This window comes from Saimiri boliviensis, chromosome 14, assembly GCF_048565385.1.
Source record: "Saimiri boliviensis isolate mSaiBol1 chromosome 14, mSaiBol1.pri, whole genome shotgun sequence".
NCBI lineage: Eukaryota > Metazoa > Chordata > Mammalia > Primates > Cebidae > Saimiri > Saimiri boliviensis.
The window spans coordinates 72,318,498-72,336,350 of NC_133462.1; positions in this window are offsets into that span (position 1 = coordinate 72,318,498).

Here is a 17,853-nt window from a genome sequence, read left to right on the forward strand (position 1 = left end):
TTTTTTCCCCCCCAAAAATATTTCACACGTTTTTCTTCCCAAGCTAATGATGAGACAAAGAAGCAGGGTTTTTGGGGAAACTGTAGTACTTAAAAGTCATTAAGAGTCATTAAATTACACAGGATTAGAAGTGACCTGTGTAATTTTGAGGGATCAGAGGACTTTGATTCTCCTTATGAGTGCTTGTGCGCAGACTCGCACAGACTTGGAGAGAGAACAGAGACGCTTTTCTGGTTAGGATCATACACTTGGTAATTCAACCCAAGTTGTCTCAATACCAGACTGCTTAGTTTTGGCCCTTGCCATCAAAATATACAAAATGAAGCCCCCAGTCACTATGATTGCTATTTATAGGGGTGTGCTCAATATTGAGAAAGTTCTAGATAAGGTGGGAAGGCTGACACCTTGGCTGGGACTCAGAAGAGAGGCACACACAATGTCCATGCCTATTTGAAAATAGAAGAAAAAAAAAAAAAAAGAAAAGCTATTTTTGCATGAACCAATTATTTGCACATCTAGGTTCTTCCAGCTCTTACAAAGGATCTCTTCCCTGCTGGCAGGAAAAGACTTTAGCTTAAAGAAGAAGAAGAAAAAAATCTCTCTCCCAGAACTGATAACCAAATAAAATACTGTTATATTTTCTGTCTAATAAGCACAAGAAGTTCCATAACTCCCTTGATTAAGCATATTATCCTTCTTCAGAAAGTCAGCATGATTTATGCAAAAAGTGATTTGGACATACTTTCTCCGGCCATGGAGATTTCATAATTCCTGGTGTATGTCTGGAAAATCTCCCCTCGTCGTGAGTCCAAACCAAATTAATGTCTTCCAGAGTGACCTGAGGAATTAATGAGGTTTTTGCTGTCAGTTTTACCCATCCAGGGTCAAGTAAATCATTTGCTGGCTCTTGGGCCGCTGTTTGTCTGCTGCCTCTCTGACTCCACGTTCAATGATAACAACGTTGCAGATGCCTTTGAAATACGGCATCACCGACACTCTCCGTCCATCTGCTGGGACATATTTTAGGCTCTGCTTCTCTTTCTGCTGTAAACTCGGCCTTTAATGGAGTCAGTAATTGCTGATAAATGGGGTATCAATGAAGTCAGTGCACTGGAGGTTTCCCCATTCTTTTCTGCTGATGTTTGCTATTTAAATCTCCTCAGACGTTACTTAAAATTATTGCATGCACAGCTCTTTAATTCCCCTACTGGTGTTCCTGGCTGAAGACTTGAGTTATTTTTTTCCCTTCTTCTTTTTGGACAAACTAAAGCTGGATGAGAAGAGGTTTTCCTGGGGAGCCTTTTGTTTTTCCTACCAGAAGCAGCTCTCAAACCTGTCAGATCACGTGCACAGAACTGGTAGGAGTCTTTTGGCTTTCTCCCACCATCCATATGCCCGGCCCAGCTTTTAGGTAAACCTAAACTATGAGATCATTTGAAGGTTTCAAAAGTTTGACTGACCTGGCATTTCTTGACGAAAGGTCTAGAGTTTTAGTGTTTGTAGATAAACTCATCACTGTTTTTTTTTTTTTTTTTTTTTTTGCCTTTGTTTCTTTAGCTGTTTACAAATGAAAAGTAAAAGTAAAGGCAAAGATTGCCTCCCTCCATCCTGTTCTCATTTTATTGAATTTTGCATTTTGCCTGAATATATGATTGAGCTTCAGATGCTGATGAGACAGTCCTGACAAGGGCAGGTGATGTCTAATGGGGATCCTTAGCTACGTGTCCAGAGGAACCAGATCTTGCTGCTTCCACTTATCCTTTCAAAATAGGAAAACCTGCAAACATTACCCACCAACCCCTGGGTTTCTGCTAAGCAGCCTGCCACAGGGATGTAAACAGGCTTCATGAGTCATAAAAGGTTGAAGTTTAGTCTGAGTCTCCTTGACCTCCCAGAGCCTCAGTTTACTCAGCTGTAAAATGGGGATGACCAGAGGCGCCTTACTTACCACATGGGATTTGGAAATGCTGCTATTCTTGCTGATGACATTTTTGAACACTCATGTGTTAAGTATGAAGTTAAACACCTTTGCTGTTTTATTTCCTTTAACCTTTACAATAATTCTATAAGGTGAGTACTAAATAATCATATTACCAACAAGAAAATATAGACAGCCATAAAATAATGAGATTTTTACATTTTATAGCTCTTACTATTTCCAAAACACTTTTTTTTTCAGTTTGAGAGCAGGTACTGTTTATTAACTGACCAGCTTAGAAAAATAATCATGGTAGACACCTTAGTTCATTCCTCTAATAATCCTGTTGATCTGATCCTACCTGTTGCCGGCATTTCTACCTTCTACAAAATGGGTGGTCTTTTTCTTCATTCCACCCCGTGGAGAAGATAATTTGAAGGGCCACAGGAAGTTATTTGCTTTTTGAAGCGTTTTCCAACAGTATAGACCTCATGAATCAGATCCTCCATGCAGATGATGCCATATTACCAAGAGATAGAGCAGTCAAAGCGTTATCTGTCAAAGCAATTTGCTTCTTTTTGATGTTGCCACGTTTGTAGATTAGTTCATTTACTGACTTCACATTTGGGTACCCACATGCAATATATGGCTGTACGATCCCCAGCATGTTAACTGAAGCCTTGTTGAGCTTCACAAATGTTCCATTGAAGGTTTGACAAAGGTGAAGAAGGTGCAACACCTTTCAGACCTTTGGGCTCACACCACTGATACCTCTGATCCTGATGACAAACTCCAATTTGGGTTCTGCAGGTACACAGAAGTTGCCAGCTTTCCTTCCCATCCTTGCCATTCGAATTTCAATTGTGTACATCTGCCTGTATTTCTTGTGATAGTGCTCTGCTTTTTCATAGATAAGCTTCCTCCTTGCCTTTCAAAGCATCTTTTGGGCAAACTTCTTTCTCAGGCACTTGATCTTCAGCTCTGTGAAATTCCTTTGCTTTTTCTTAAGGGTTCTGGCATGGCAGGAACCATTTTCTTCTCTTCTACACCCTCCATGGTTCCAGCCAGAAAAAGAGGAAGTATCCAAAACACTTTTGCATATGTTATTTCATCTTTCTCCTTCAAAAACATTGTTAGGTCTTCATTATTTCCTTCTTTCTCCTTTCCCATCCCCTTTCCTTTCCTCTTCTCCTTCCCCTTCCTTGACAAGGTCTCACTCTGTTGCCCAGGCTGGAGTGCAAGTGGCATGATTATGGCTCACTGCAGCCTCCTAGGCTCAAGCGATCCTCCCACCTCAGCCTCCTGAGCAGCTGGGGACCACAGGCAATGTGCCCACCACACCCAGCTAATTAGAAAAAAATTTTGGAGTGCAGTGGCGTGAGCCAGGGTCACTGCAACTTCTGCCTTCTGGCTTTAAGTGATTCTCCTGCCTCCATTTGTTGAGCAGCTGGAATTACAGGCACGTGCCACCATGCCCAGCTAATTTTTGTATTTTTAGTACAGATGAGGTTTTACCATGTTGGCTAGGCTGGTGTCAAACTCCTGGCCTCAAGTGATCCACCTGCCTTGGCCTTCCAAAGTGCTGCAATTACAGGCATGAGCCATGGTGCCCAGCCTTATGTTCCTTTAATTGGCGTTTAGAGAGAGGCTGAGAAGTTTTTTCGAGATTACAAAAACCAGGAAGGGAAGTGTTGCTACTTGAAAGAGACATAATAGCTATAAATATGCTTTAAAAAGTAGCCAGGTTAATAATATATTTAGATGCCCACTTGTCTTTGGTCTGATATGATTTGTTAAAAGACTAGTGGAAAACAGCCTTACCACCCTCAGATATGAAATTTGACCTGTAAATAAACAGACGGAAAACTATAAACTATTACGAGTGAGCAAGTGATAAGTAAGGAAGGAGAAGATGTGGAAGAAAATAGTGACTTCAGTGAGGAACTTTAGGGAAGTTGGTAAAACTTGGGTCAGAAGTTGAGAGGACACTCTGATGAACAATTTTGATAAAACTGAAAATGTCAGTGAGCTAAATCTCTATAATGTTTCTCATCTATTTTTGATTCTGTTCAGCTGGGAAATAACCTCAGAAGTTTTTCGTCCGTGGTTTGTTTTACATTTGTGGGAAATGGGTGTGTGGTATATGTAGCTATTTCAACTTAAAAAGTACAAGGAAGATGAGAATTAACTCCAGGACACAAAATTGGATGAGGTTCCCCTTTAAACGGTAAAGATTTGCTTCTTTGTTTTTCTAGGTCTGGTCCTCCGTCTTTACCACCCCCAATGCACACTTAAGTCCTGGGCGCTTGCCCAGTGCAAAGGGCTAACTGGAAAACGTGTGTGGGCCTGTGGGTGTGGTAGGGAGAAGGCAGGTGGAGAAAAAGAGAATGAGATGATTTGGCTAGGAGCAAGTATAGTAAGAGCGTACAGTTTAAATAGGAGCCTCAGAGATAATCCTCCCAACCCCTGGCTATTTTCTTTTGCCTCCATAGTTTTGCCTTTGACCCATACAGTATGCAGCCTTTTCAAATTAACTTATTTCATTTAATAAGGTGGATATAAGTTTCTTCTATGTCTTTTCATGGCTTGCTAACTCTTTTATTTAGCCCTGAATAATATTAGATTGCTTCACCTACTGAAGGAATCTTAATTCCTTCCAAGTGTTGTTGATTACGAATAAAGCTCCTATAAACATCTGTGTGCAGGTTTTTGTGTGAACATGACTGTAATATTTTAAGGCCATAACTACAGAGGTATAATTAATATGCAGTAATATTCACTCTTTTTAGTGTAGAATTTGCAAAGTTTTGGTGATTACATCTAATCATGCAGTCAACACTACACTCAAGACAGAGCAGAGTTCCCTCACTTCTCTGCATTTCCTCCTATTTTTAGTCCATCCCTCTTGCCACTCCCAGCCCTTGACGGTCACAAGCCGGTTTTCTGTCTGCATCCTTTTGCCTTCTCCACACGTTGTATAAATGGAGACATATTGTGTGTGTCTGTGTCTATGTGTGTATGTGTATGTATCTCTCTCAAAAAATAAATAAATAAATAAATAAAGCCCACAGGATCACCACACTTGGTGAAACTAGAATAGCTGCTCAGCCAGACTTCTCCATGGTGAAGTCCTGAGTTTGAAACTCTCTTAACTGTTACCGGCTAGAGCAAAACCCTTGGCAAATCAAAGGATACTTGAGCCTAAGTTTTTTCACCTGGAAAATTGGGGGTGAGGGAGGGTAATACTTAGCTCACAGGACTATGGTGAGTATGAGATGGAATTAAGTATGTGAAAGGGTTTAAAGCATTAGGAACTGCCAGTATTAATTATTAGAGATCCCCTGTCTAATGTTTCCATACGTGAAATCTAAGGGAAACTTAGAATCAAGGACCCCCTTGGAACCAAAAGGAGGCAAGCAAAAGTGTGGAAGACATGGGAAGGACAGACCCATTCTTTATCTTGATGGTGGCAGCAGTGGTGGTGGTGACAGCAGGGGGCATGTGAGTTCTGGCCTGATCCAGTGTGTATTTGGAGTTTGGCAAAGTTTCTTTCCTCACTGGAGGTCTTTTCTTTCTACTGGCTGCTTTCCTTCACAAATGCCCCTTACCCACCTACCTCCAAAGCAAGGACACAACCCCTGAAAATGTAAGGCAGTGGGCAATTTGTTTCCCCAGAATTCAGAGCCAATGTATTTTACCTTTCAGATTGTAGTGTTTGTCAGCTGAAAGTAAACTGTAGTTTAGCTTTATCTAATTTCCCAATAAGCACTGCAGTATATCATGAAACAGAAATGAAATTAAGTGCTTGGGAATTTCTCATAACCAACTGCAGGCTGCAGCAGGTGCTCCTCCCCTCCCAGCCTGCCTCTGGAGAGTTCCCTTGTGGAGGTTGCTATGACTTTCCTGTTTGGCAAGGGTCTGTGGTTTTCAAACCATCCAGATTCTGACAGGTCTGGCAGGCCGTTAACCTTGTCCTACATTCAACAATAATCAGTTTTGCCTCCCAAGGTTGTGACAAAGTGGCTAGGAGCTCCAAGGAATGGGATCTCTCAGCTCACCTCACATCAATTAGGGTTTAGTTTGTGAGGCTGCTGGGCAAGAAGACTTTGCATAGCATGGAAAGGAAGAGGCCATGCACTGTGAGAGTGAACTTCTTAGGCTGGCTGAGAGGTGATGGCCACACACACCATGCCTGGAGAGCTCCTCTTGGGGGGCTGTGGGGTATTTAAACAGTCCTCTTTTGCTGTGTCACTGCCATTATTACTAGACAGAGGGAGTGGCTACTGTGTTGTGATGTGGCTGTGGTGTTATGGTTTAAAGAGCAAAATCCACATCCCTGAATGTGAGCATATGACAGTAGCCAGCTCATAAAACAGGGCCTGGATCAGGCTTTAGTGGTGCCTACACATTGAATGAGTGAATAAATACATAAATGAATGTGTGAAGTCTTCTATGGTCAGTAACCAGGGAGGAAATATGTTTCTGGATTATAAACAGAACCGTTGGAAGGGCCCCAGTGGTGAGAGGAGAACCATGATCACCTTGGTTTTAGGTGAGAAGGGTGATGACATTTTGACTTGAAGGATGCTCCTGATGGGAGAAAGGATACTACATGAGCTTAGCACAGTGATCTGGGGTAGGGGCCAGCAAAGACAGATAGCAGAGGGCCATGGATGCCAAGCTAAGTAGTTTAGGCTCTATCCTGAAGGAAAGGAGAGAAGACAGTAAACAGTTTTAAGCCTAAATGTGACATGAATGCAGATGTCTCATCTATCTATCTATCTATCTATCTATCTATCTATCTATCTATCTAGTCTTTCTATGGACTGAAGTGTGTCCTCCAAAATTAATATATTGAAATCCTAACCCCAAAAAGTGACTGTACCTAGAGGTAGGGCTTATAGGAGATAATTAAGAATAAATGAGACCATAAAGCTAGAGTCCTAATCAGATAGGTTTGTAGTCCTGATCAGATAGATCTGCCTGGTGAGAAGAGGAAGAGAGATGGGGAGAGTCCTCTCTTTCCTGGAATGCACACGCTGAGGCAAGGCCATGGGAGGACATGGTGAGAAGGCAGCTACAGTGCCCTCATCAGATGCCAACCATGCTGGTATCTTGATCTTGGACAGCATTGAGAACTGGGAGAAATAAGTTTCTGTTGTTTAAGCCTATGGCCTTTTGTTATTGCAGCCCAAGCTGACTAAGACGCAGAAACAAAATGGGAGCGGCCAACTCTCCAGGTCCAGTGGGGATCTGGCAAGGATGGTCATCTGGAATTGTGCCGGGAAATTTAACAGGGGTTGGGGGCAGTGGATTATCCCTCAAAGATAAGGCAGAGAGAGACCACCTCCCCAGAGAAAGTACAGATGGCTTCAAGTCTGAAGCCTTGGCCTCAGTATGCTCCTACGGCTCACTAAATCTTTAAGAGGATGCATAAAGAAGAGACTCAAATTGTCAGTTGACATGTACAGGTTGATCCCAGGATTGAGACTCTCCAGATGGGAGTGCCAAGTCCCAGATCAGCACAGGGCATGCATGGCTGCAGTCACAAGTGTGATGAACAGAGGTGTGGTCAGCCAGCATGGGACCTGGTGCAGAGGCTGGGCTAGGACTCACCCTGTGTAGGGCAGCCCAATGTACAGAAACTATGAACTTGCATTTTCTCTGTATCCTGTCAGCAACCTGTGCAGTGGCAAATACCTAAGAGGTTTACAAGCTATGTAGGAAATGTTTAACAAGAACTGTGATCTGTTGTGACATTGCTTATGCGTGTGTAAATTTTTTTCCTAATCACAATGTAATCTCATTTTGTGGCTTTTTAGCCAGTTAGGGATTAGAAAGGTAGGATTTAAATGTTACTAGACAGCTCATGAAATAATTGGTTACTAGCAGGCTTCAATTAAGTGTAAGTTTACACTGTTAAAAGTACAATGACTTACAGATAGGTGTTGGGAGTATAACCCAACTCTGTCCCATCTGTCCTCATTCCAAGCCCCTTCCTCCTCCTTCCTCCCCTGGTCACAAAGAATGACGTAATTTCCTTACCAGTTGTCAGTCCTACATGATTCTCATGTGACTGGGCAAATAAACAGCGTCTGCCTCATCATAATGGCTAATAATACCAGGTCTCTTCCAGGAAAGTTTCAAAATAAGAGAACTAGATGAGAAAAGCAATTGCCACATATTTATGGCCTTGAATGTGCTTGTCACTGTGCCACGTCCTCTTACGCATTTCCCCCTTTTTTTTCCCCAATCATCATTGTGTTTTTACTCCATTTATTGAGAGAGTCATTTTGAGGAACAAATGGTTTCATTAAGACACAGGCAGGCCTGGCCTGGTTAACTTTAGCAGGATGGGTCTGACCAGAAGAGGCCAGGGTATGAACCAATCCTTGTCCACTGGACTGAGAAGGAGATGATTTCAGGAAATTAAATCCAACAGGCAGAAAAGGTGATAAACTGGCAGGTACCAGGCATAGGGAGAGCCAACAGAAGGTGACAGAGAGTCTAGCCAGGCCAGTGGGACAAGGCTATGGGGATTAACAGACAGGAATCACCAATAATACGCAGCATTTACTGAGGCCCCTACTAGGTACTGGGTACTGTTAGATGGTTTCTTTGCAGCATCTGTGACTCTGACTTAAAACTGATGCTCTAGCAAATTTAACATCCTTTAATGCACATATCAATCATTCAAAGTAAAGATTATGATGAATGTGATTGTACAGAACTGAACAAAGCATTGAGAGGTTAAGTGCCAGGCCACATGGCTACTAAGTGATAAGGCCATAAGTGAAGTCCAGAGTCTATTCCAAAGGCTGTGCTCTTCCTCAACACAGGCAAACACACGCACACACATACACACACACATTTGGTCAGACAGAATTTTACTCATCCAAGTAGCAGCCCAGCTTCCCTGACTCTGTCACTTAACCTCTGGAGGCCTGGAGGGTGATGGTTAGGCTTTGGGACTGTTGGAAGCTCAGGCCTTTCCTTAGTGACGTGGAGCAGGAAAACTCTGCTTCTCCAAATATCTTCTACACAAAAGCTGTGAAATATATGGTGGGCTGAGAAAGGAAGAGAGGACTGTGTGGGGCTCAGAAACATGAAGATAATAGTTTAGGGGAATAGAGGAGAAAGGAAGTAAATCAGGAAAAGAGAAGGGGAGAGGGTCAGAGCGATAGGGTCACAAACTAGTGAACAGAAGGAAGGGGGGTTGGAAGTGATGGAGATAATGGGCTACTTAAGTCAGCCCGCTACTTGGTCACAGACGGGACCAACAGCTTCTTGGACTTATGCACCACAAGAAGGCCCTAGGGTCATGTGAGTGTTGGATATCTATCTGTCTAACTGTCTGTCCGTCTATCTATCCATCCATCCATCCATCCATCCATCCATCCATCCATCCATTTATCCTATCTGTCCATCCACTCATCCATCTATCCATTTATCTATCTATCCATCCATTTATCCTATCTATCCATCCATCCATCAGTCCACTTATCCTATCCTATTCATCTATGTATGTATGTATGTATGTATCTGTCTGTCTGTCCATCCGTCCGTCCATCCATCCATCCATCCATTTATCCTATCTATCCATCCATCCATCCATCTATCCATTTATCTATCTATCCATGCATTTATCCTATCTATCGTCTCTGCTATGAACTGAATTGTGTCCACCAAAAATTGTTATATTAAAATCTTAACCCTCAATGTATCAGTGTTTAGAGATAAGACTTTTATAGGAGAACATTAAGATTAAAGAAAGTCACTCATGTTCTGAATGGGTTATAAATTCAGTGTTCCTGTCTGAAAGGTATGTAGTAGTGTAAGTGGTATGTGTTTAACCAAAAGAAGAAATTGAATTTTCCAGTATTAATGGGAAGTACATAAGAGTTTCTATTCATGTGTTCATTACCTATGTGGTGTTTCAAATTAGTATTTCTGATGTAAAAACCTACCACCCTCTTAGGCTTCGTCTTACTTGAGGACCACTTCCTTCATCTTGAAACTTCTCTGCTCTCTGTGGTTCACACTGCTTGCTGATTCTCTTGCAGCTCTCTGACTTTCTTTTGCAGTTCTTCTAATTCATTTTCATCAGCTCATCCCTTTAAAATTGAGCTCCAGGCCAGGTGCAGTGGCTCAAACCTGTAATCCCAACATTTTGGGAGGCCAATGCAGGAAGATCTCTTGAGTCCAGGAGTTTGAGACCAGCCTGGGCAAAATAGTAAAACCCCATCTCTGCAGAAAATACAAAAATTAGCTGGGCATGGTTGTGCGCATCTGTGGTGCCAGCTACTTGGGAGGCTGAGGTGGGAGGATCACCTCCTGAGCCTGGGGAGATGGAGGTTGCAGTGAGCCGAGATCATGCCCCTGCACTCCAGCCTAGGCAACAGAATGGGACCTTGACTCCAAAAAAAAAAAAAAAAAAAGAAAGAAATTGAGCTCCACCTTTTACTAGGTGGCTGTTGTGCATAATAAGCAACCCCTAAACTTAGTGGCTTTAGATAATGGCCATTTATTTAGCTAACAGTCAGTAAGTCAGCTGATGTCAGCTGGGCACCTCCTCTATCTGTTTCTGTTTCTATCTGTGGGCTGCTACCAAATCAGCTGGAGGCTGGCTGGTTTAGGATAGCTTCAGCTGGCATGGCTTGGCTTGACTTGACCCCACATGGTATCTATCCTCCAGGAGGCTAGCCTGATCTTATTTACACAGTGGCAGCATTCTAAGGGAAAGAAGAAGAATGAACAGTGCCCTTGTGACTTTCCCCCCAAAAATTCCAAAGAGAATTTTGTCTAGGCCTGTATTTTCGGATTCCTGATTTAGAACAGAGGATGAGCACATGATCTCCCTGAGAAGTATGTGTGTTTCTTACAAAATAATTAGAGGCTTTTCCTATTCGATCATCTATTCTTCCTTGTGCTTTTCTAAACCCCCAGTCTTGACCCTGGCAGGACCCTCCCTCTAGGGTACCCTCTATTTCATTTTTTTTTCTCTTTTTGTCTCTGATTCTCTTCCCATACCTCAGGACTTTTGTCATCACATTAAATAGACAGAAAATTCCCCTTGTGACAAGGCCCCCTTCCAGGGGTCTAGGATTGGACCTTGCACAAAGTCATTTCTGTTGCATTGTATGGGAACAAAGCAAGTCACAAGGACAGTCCACGTTCAAAGTGCAGGGAAAGACTCTCTTGGTGGGAAGAAAGGCAAAGTCACCTTGCACAGAGGTAAAGGTATGGAAAGACAGAAAGAATTGTGGCCATTTTCCCAAAAAATCTGCCTTTCTAGGATTCTACCCTTGGTTTTCTAATGTTCTCTTTAGATAAATTTGATTAATGTCATAGTGTTCCCCTTATCCCATGTCCCATGATATCATGTATTGTCTTCTATAAAATTTAATTTTCTTCTGTCAAATTTTGAAGACTACCTGTACTTTTGTCATCACCTTAAATAGAAAATTCCACAGCAGGGCATGGTATAATTTGTTAAAAGCATTCTGGATTAGAACTAGTGGGACAGCTGCTGCTTTTCTACCAGAACCAGATTCTTCCCTCCTTTAACAGGAGAACTGGTGAGCATTAGCTGGTTATTAGAGTTGCCACGACTTTTACTCTCAACAGGTCTACTTTTTCCCACTTATTAAAGACTACATTTTCCAGCCTCCCTTGTTACATTAATCAGGCCATGTATCTCATTTCTGGCCAATGGGATGTGAACAGCATAAAAGCCAGCCAAGGAAGGGGTCTTAGCTGCCCTGCCTCTTCTTTTCCCAGGGCTTTTTTCTGGAGAAAGGAACCACATAGAGAATGGCAGAGTCATCCTGTAAGAGCGGGAGTATCTACTTCTCAATTGTGAAATAGGAGAAAAACTATAATCTTATTTAACCTTTGAATGTGGGGTCTTCAAAAAGTTCATGGAAAATGCATATTATGAAAAATTACATGAGTCTCAATTTTTTTTTTTTGGCACCAAAATAAACTTGTACTCACTTGTTTGATCAGGATCTAGTTTGAGGCACAAAAGATAAGACATCTATTTGAAAAGAGCCCCAATCAGAGCAACATAAATTCTGCTAAAATTGAAGCAGGAACAAACAACAAATTTATGATGGAGCTTGGGTGGACAAATGATAAAACCATTGGTGCTTTACAAAAAGTTTATGGGGACAGTGTCCCAGAAGAAATTGGAATTTCATAAATGGATAGCTCATTTTAAGAAGGGTTGAGATGATATTGAAGATGAAACACACAGTGGCAGACCATCCACATCAGTCTGTGAGGAAAAAGTTAATCTTATCCATGCCCTAATTGAAGAGGACCGATGATTAACAGCAGAAACAATAGCCAGCACCATAGACATCTCAACTGGTTCAGCTTTCACAATGCTGACCAAAAAATTAAAAAGTTGAGCAAACCTTCCACTCAATGGCTATGAAAACTCTTGTGCCCAGATTAACTGCAGACCAGAGAAGAGCGCTTGACAGAAATTTTAATGGAATCAAGATCCTGAAGCATTTCTTTGAAGAATTGTAACAGAATATGAAATATGGCTTGATCAGTATGATCCTGAAGACAAAACACAATCAAAGCAATGTCTACCAAGAAAAGAAAGTGGTCCAGTCAGAGCAGAAGCAGACCATCTGAGAGTAAAAGTCATGGCAAATGTTTTTTGGGATGCTCAAGGCATTTTGTCTGTTGACTTTCTGGAGAGCTAAAGAACATAATATCTGTTTGTTATGAGGGTGTCCTAAGAAAGTTAGCTACTACTTTAGCAGAAAAATTTCTGGGAAACTTCACTAGAAACCCATTGTCCATGATGGCAATTCTCCTGCTCATTCCTCTCATCAAAAAGGGCAATTTTGTGAGTTTCAGTGGAAAATCATTAGGTATCCACCTCACAGTTCTGAGTTGGCTCCTTCTGACTTCTTTTTGTTTCCTAATCTTTGAAAATCTTTAAAGGGCACCCACTTTTTCCTCAGTTAACAGCGTACAAAAAAGGTACTGACGTGGTTAAATTCCCAGGACTCTCAGTGTTTGTTTTGTTTTGTTTTTGAGACAGGGTCTCACTCTGTGGCTCAGGCTGAAGTATAGCCTTGAACTTCTGGGCTCAAGTGATCCTCCTGCCTCAGCTTCCCAAGTAGCTGGGACTATAGGCCACTGTGCCTGAACCCCTCAGTTCTTTAGGGATAGACTGTATGTCCAATATCACTTACAAAAGTGTCCTGAGCTTGATGGAGATTACATTGAGGAATTGATTATATTTTTATCTTTATTTATTTATTATATTTTAATCTTTAAATTCCAGTTTTCCATGAGCTTTTTGAAGTCCCCTTTTATTTGTGAGGGCTTGTATTACAGAGATTAGCTTGTGCCCTAACTAATAGGGTGTTGTGAGAGGAGTGTGAATGATGGCAAATGACTATGGAAATGCCAGGCTGGGATCCCAGTGGCTTATTGGAGTTCAAGGTGGGAGGTGGTACCACTATTTACATTTTTTTTCTTTGATTTTTCACATTATTTAGCATTTCTTTGTTTTTCTATCTCCCCTTCTCCAAGGCATTTCTCTTCTGTTCTTTTTTTCATTTCACAACATTTCTATAGTGGTATGGTGGGAAATCTCTTATAAGCTTGACCTTAAGAGAGAAAATTAGCAACCACAATGGAGGTTAATTATATTATATTAGATATCAAGAAGTATGCCTTATTTTGAAAAAATAAGAGTTAAAAATAATATTGTGGGTGTTTGTATCCCCTTCATCAAGTTTCTCCTAATGTTAACATCTTTCATAACCTTGGTACATTTATTAAAATTAAAAGCTTAACAATGATATAGTACTATTTGCTAAACTATGCACTTTATTCAGTTTCTCCAACAATGTTCTATTTCTATTCCAGGGTCCAGTCCAGTTGTCATGCTGCATTGAGTTGTCATGTGCCCTTAGTCTCTTCCAATCTGTGATAGCCTCTGGGTTTTTCCTTGTCTTTAATGACCTTGATACTTTTGACACTTTTTGTTAAGTGTTTTGTTGATTGTTGTTAGATTTACATTTGTCTGATCCTATCTCATGGCTAGACTGAGATTAAAGATGGTAGAAAAGAATACAACAGAAGTGAAATACTCTGCTCAGTATATCATGCCCACAGATATATATATATATATATATATATATACACATAAATATACACACACATATGCATATATAAACACACACACATATACACACACACACACACACACATATATATATATATATATATATATATATATATATATATATATATATATATATGTTGTGCCCTAACTAATATGGTGATGGAAGAGGAGTGTGAATGATGGCAAATGAGATTAATGATGGTGAAAAAGAGTGTATAGTGTGTGTATATATATATATATATATATATATACACACACACACACATACACACACACACATATATATATACACATATGTATGTATTTAGTGGTAACATTAGCATTAATCACTTCACACCAGAATTCTTTACTGTGAAGTTACTATTTTCTCCTTTTCATATTGTATTTGTTAGAAGTAAGTCAGTTAACTCCAGCCCAAATTCAAGGGAAGGGGAATGAAACTCTCTGAAAGAAAGAGTATCAGAGAATTTGTGGATGTAGGTTAAGACCACTACAGTAATTAATAAATATTTCATGGAGATATTTTGAGGCTCTCTACTATCCTGTTTTTGCTTAAAGCTTCTCTCACTAATTTTAGCTGCAGCAATTGTTACTATGTTCTAGCAGTGATTTTCTATTTTTCACATTCCTTCTATTTATCATTGACAATCTGTCAAGATTTATCTTTTTTTCCATTTATTTATTTACTTAATCACTTATTTATACCAGTATGGACTTATAGATATTTATTTTATTATTGAGGTTATAATCCAATACTAGCATTGTTTATTTTGCTCCTCAGATTGTTCCAGCTATGTTCATCAGCAGCTCTTTAAGATAGGCATCTGTGTCCTTTTAAGATATTTGTTTTTATTTTTATTATTGTGAGTACATAATAGGTGTATATATTTTGACGGTATATGTGATGTTTTGATATAGGCATAAAATGTGTAAAGATTCAAATAGGGTATTTGGGGTATCCAGCACCTTAAGCATTTATCTATTTTCGTATGTGTTAAGAACATTCCAGTTTCACTCTTTTAGTTGTTTTAAAATATACAGTAAATTATTGTTAGTTATAGTCACCCTATTGTGGTATCAGACACTAGATGGTATTTATTCTATCTAACTGTATTTTTGTATCCATTATCCATCCCTGCTTTTCTCCTTCTCCCTGCTACCCTTCCCAGCCTCTGATAACCATCATTCAACTCTCTATCTCCATGAGATCAATGTTTTTTAGCTCCCACATGAGTGACAACATATATTTTTCTTTTTGTACCTGCCTTATTTCACTTAACCTAATGCTTTCCAGTTCCATCCATGTTGCAAATGACAAGGTTTTATTCTTTTTATTGCTGAATAATGGAATAATACATAATTCTATTGTGTATATGTATCACATTTTCTTTATCCATTTATCCATTGATGGACACTAAGGTTGATTCCATAGCCTGGTTATTGTGAATAGTGCCGCAATAAACATGGGATTGCAGAGAGTTCCTTGATATACTAATTCGAGTATATTCTTTTTGATATATACATGTGTCCTTTAGATAAGCCCCCATTTTTTTAATTTTATTTTTTAGCACGTCTTTACTTTTTGACGCTATTAGAGATCACCCTGTGTTTTCTATGCTCCTGTTCTAGGACCAACCATTTTGGTAAGGATTACTGGTATCTCTTAGTGGAGAATGATGTTTAGAAATCAAGGTCTGGACACTAGGTGTGCTCATTGCTACTGGGGTGTCACTGCTTCTGGCACTTCTGAGCAGACACAGCTACTAACCCATGAATACATAGATATTTAGATTTATTTCTGTATCAATCTATCTATGAACATATTAAACATGAGTTCATTCTGGTTTCTTTGATTCTAATCATATTGCAGTACTTATTGTAGATTTCCCTTTGTTGTTTATTTGTAACTTCTTTTGCTTACAGTAGGACACCTGCATATTTTAGATTTCCTTATTTGTTCCATCCTAGTATATATGTAAAGTCGTTTCAAAATTGTTTACCTACACCCCTGTGGGAAACAACCAGAGTAGAGTGTTTATGTACAGTTATTCTTGCTTGTAGCTTTACTGTATGCAAACAGTTTTCCAATGTTTCACAGATAAATTTCCTTACCTTTTTCAGTAATGCCTTGTCATACATTTATAAATAGTTAAATTTATTTGTCATAATTTACATTATATCTGAGTTCTGCTGAATATCCTGGTTGATTAAAAAAATTTACATAGTGAAGTTCACTCTCTGTGTTATACAGTTTTATGGGTTTTGGCAAGTTCATAGTCATTTATCTACCACCACAGGACTATAAAGAACAGTTCCAATATCCTAAAAATTCCTTATATGGTTTCTTTGCAGTCAATACCTGCTCTCTACCTCTGGTAATCACTGATCTGTTTTCCACCCCTACTGTTTTGCCTTTTCCAGAATGTCATAAAATGGAATAATATAATATGCAGCATTTTGGGACTGGCTTCTTTTGATAAAAGTGCACTTAAGATTCACTTAAGTTGTTGTGTCACTGAATAGTTTGTTCCTTTTAATTGTTGAATAGTATCTCATTGTGTGGATATACCACTGTTTATTTTATCCATTCACCTGTTATAGGACATCTGGTCTGTTTACAGTTTTAAAAATTCTGAATAAAGCTGAAATAAATATTCACATTCAGGTTTTCATGTGAATGTTTTCGGTTCACCTGAGTAAACACCTAGAATTGGGATTACTATGGGTTGTGTGGTAACTGTGCATTTAACTATGTAAGAAATTGCCAAACTGCTTTCCAAAGTTGCTTTACCATTTTGTATCCCCAGTTAGTAATAAATGACAGTTCCTGTTTCTCATTGTCTCCAGCATTTGCAATCCTCATTTAAAAATTTTTATTTTTACCATTCTTATAGATGTGTAGTGGTATCTCATTTGGTTTGAATTTGTATTTCCCTAATGATAATTGGGTTGTTTATTTTCTTGTTAGATTTTAAGAGCTTTTCTTTTTTAAAAAAATATTAAGGATACAAGTCTTTTATCGGATATGCACATATTTTTTCCAGTCTGTGATTTGTCTTTTCATTTTTTTATTTTTTTCAGTTTGGGCCTCACTGTCTTGCCCAGGCTGTTCTTAAACTTCTGAACTCAATGGATCCTCCCATCTCAGCCCACTGAGTAGCTGGGACAACAGGCATGTGTTACCAGACCCAGCAGTCTTCTTATTTTCTTAACAGTGTTTTTGTAGAACAAGTTTCTTATTTTGGTAAAGTCCAATGTATCAAGATATTTCTTTAGGAATTGTGTGTTTAGGATGTTATATTGAACTTTTAGAGTGCCACAAAACACCATTTAAGTCATAGTATATTTAATCTATTTAATAATGTGCCATGTCATTATGAACTCCACTATTGTAATATTTACAATATTCATATTTCTGTTCACACCCTAGTTCTTCTTGATATCTAATATAAAATAGATGTTGCTATCCATTTGTGTCTCTTTAGAAAGTTTTCCATTAATTCAGTGATTGCATTAAGGGATGGCAAGTTTGAGTGGGTTTGGGGGCAGAAGGCTGACTAGGCCAGGTAGGCATCAACTCTGCCTCAGCCAACTGTGGCAAGCAGAACAGAGGCTCGTCTCTGAGCCTTATCTTTTTCATCTGTCCTACTTGTACTTCTCATAGCTGTTATGAAGAGAAAGTGAAACCAAGTAGATGCTCACATGAAGGTATTTTTTACATGTTTCTGATTTTCTATTTATTCCTGCCCCCACACTCTGCAATGATACTTGAGAG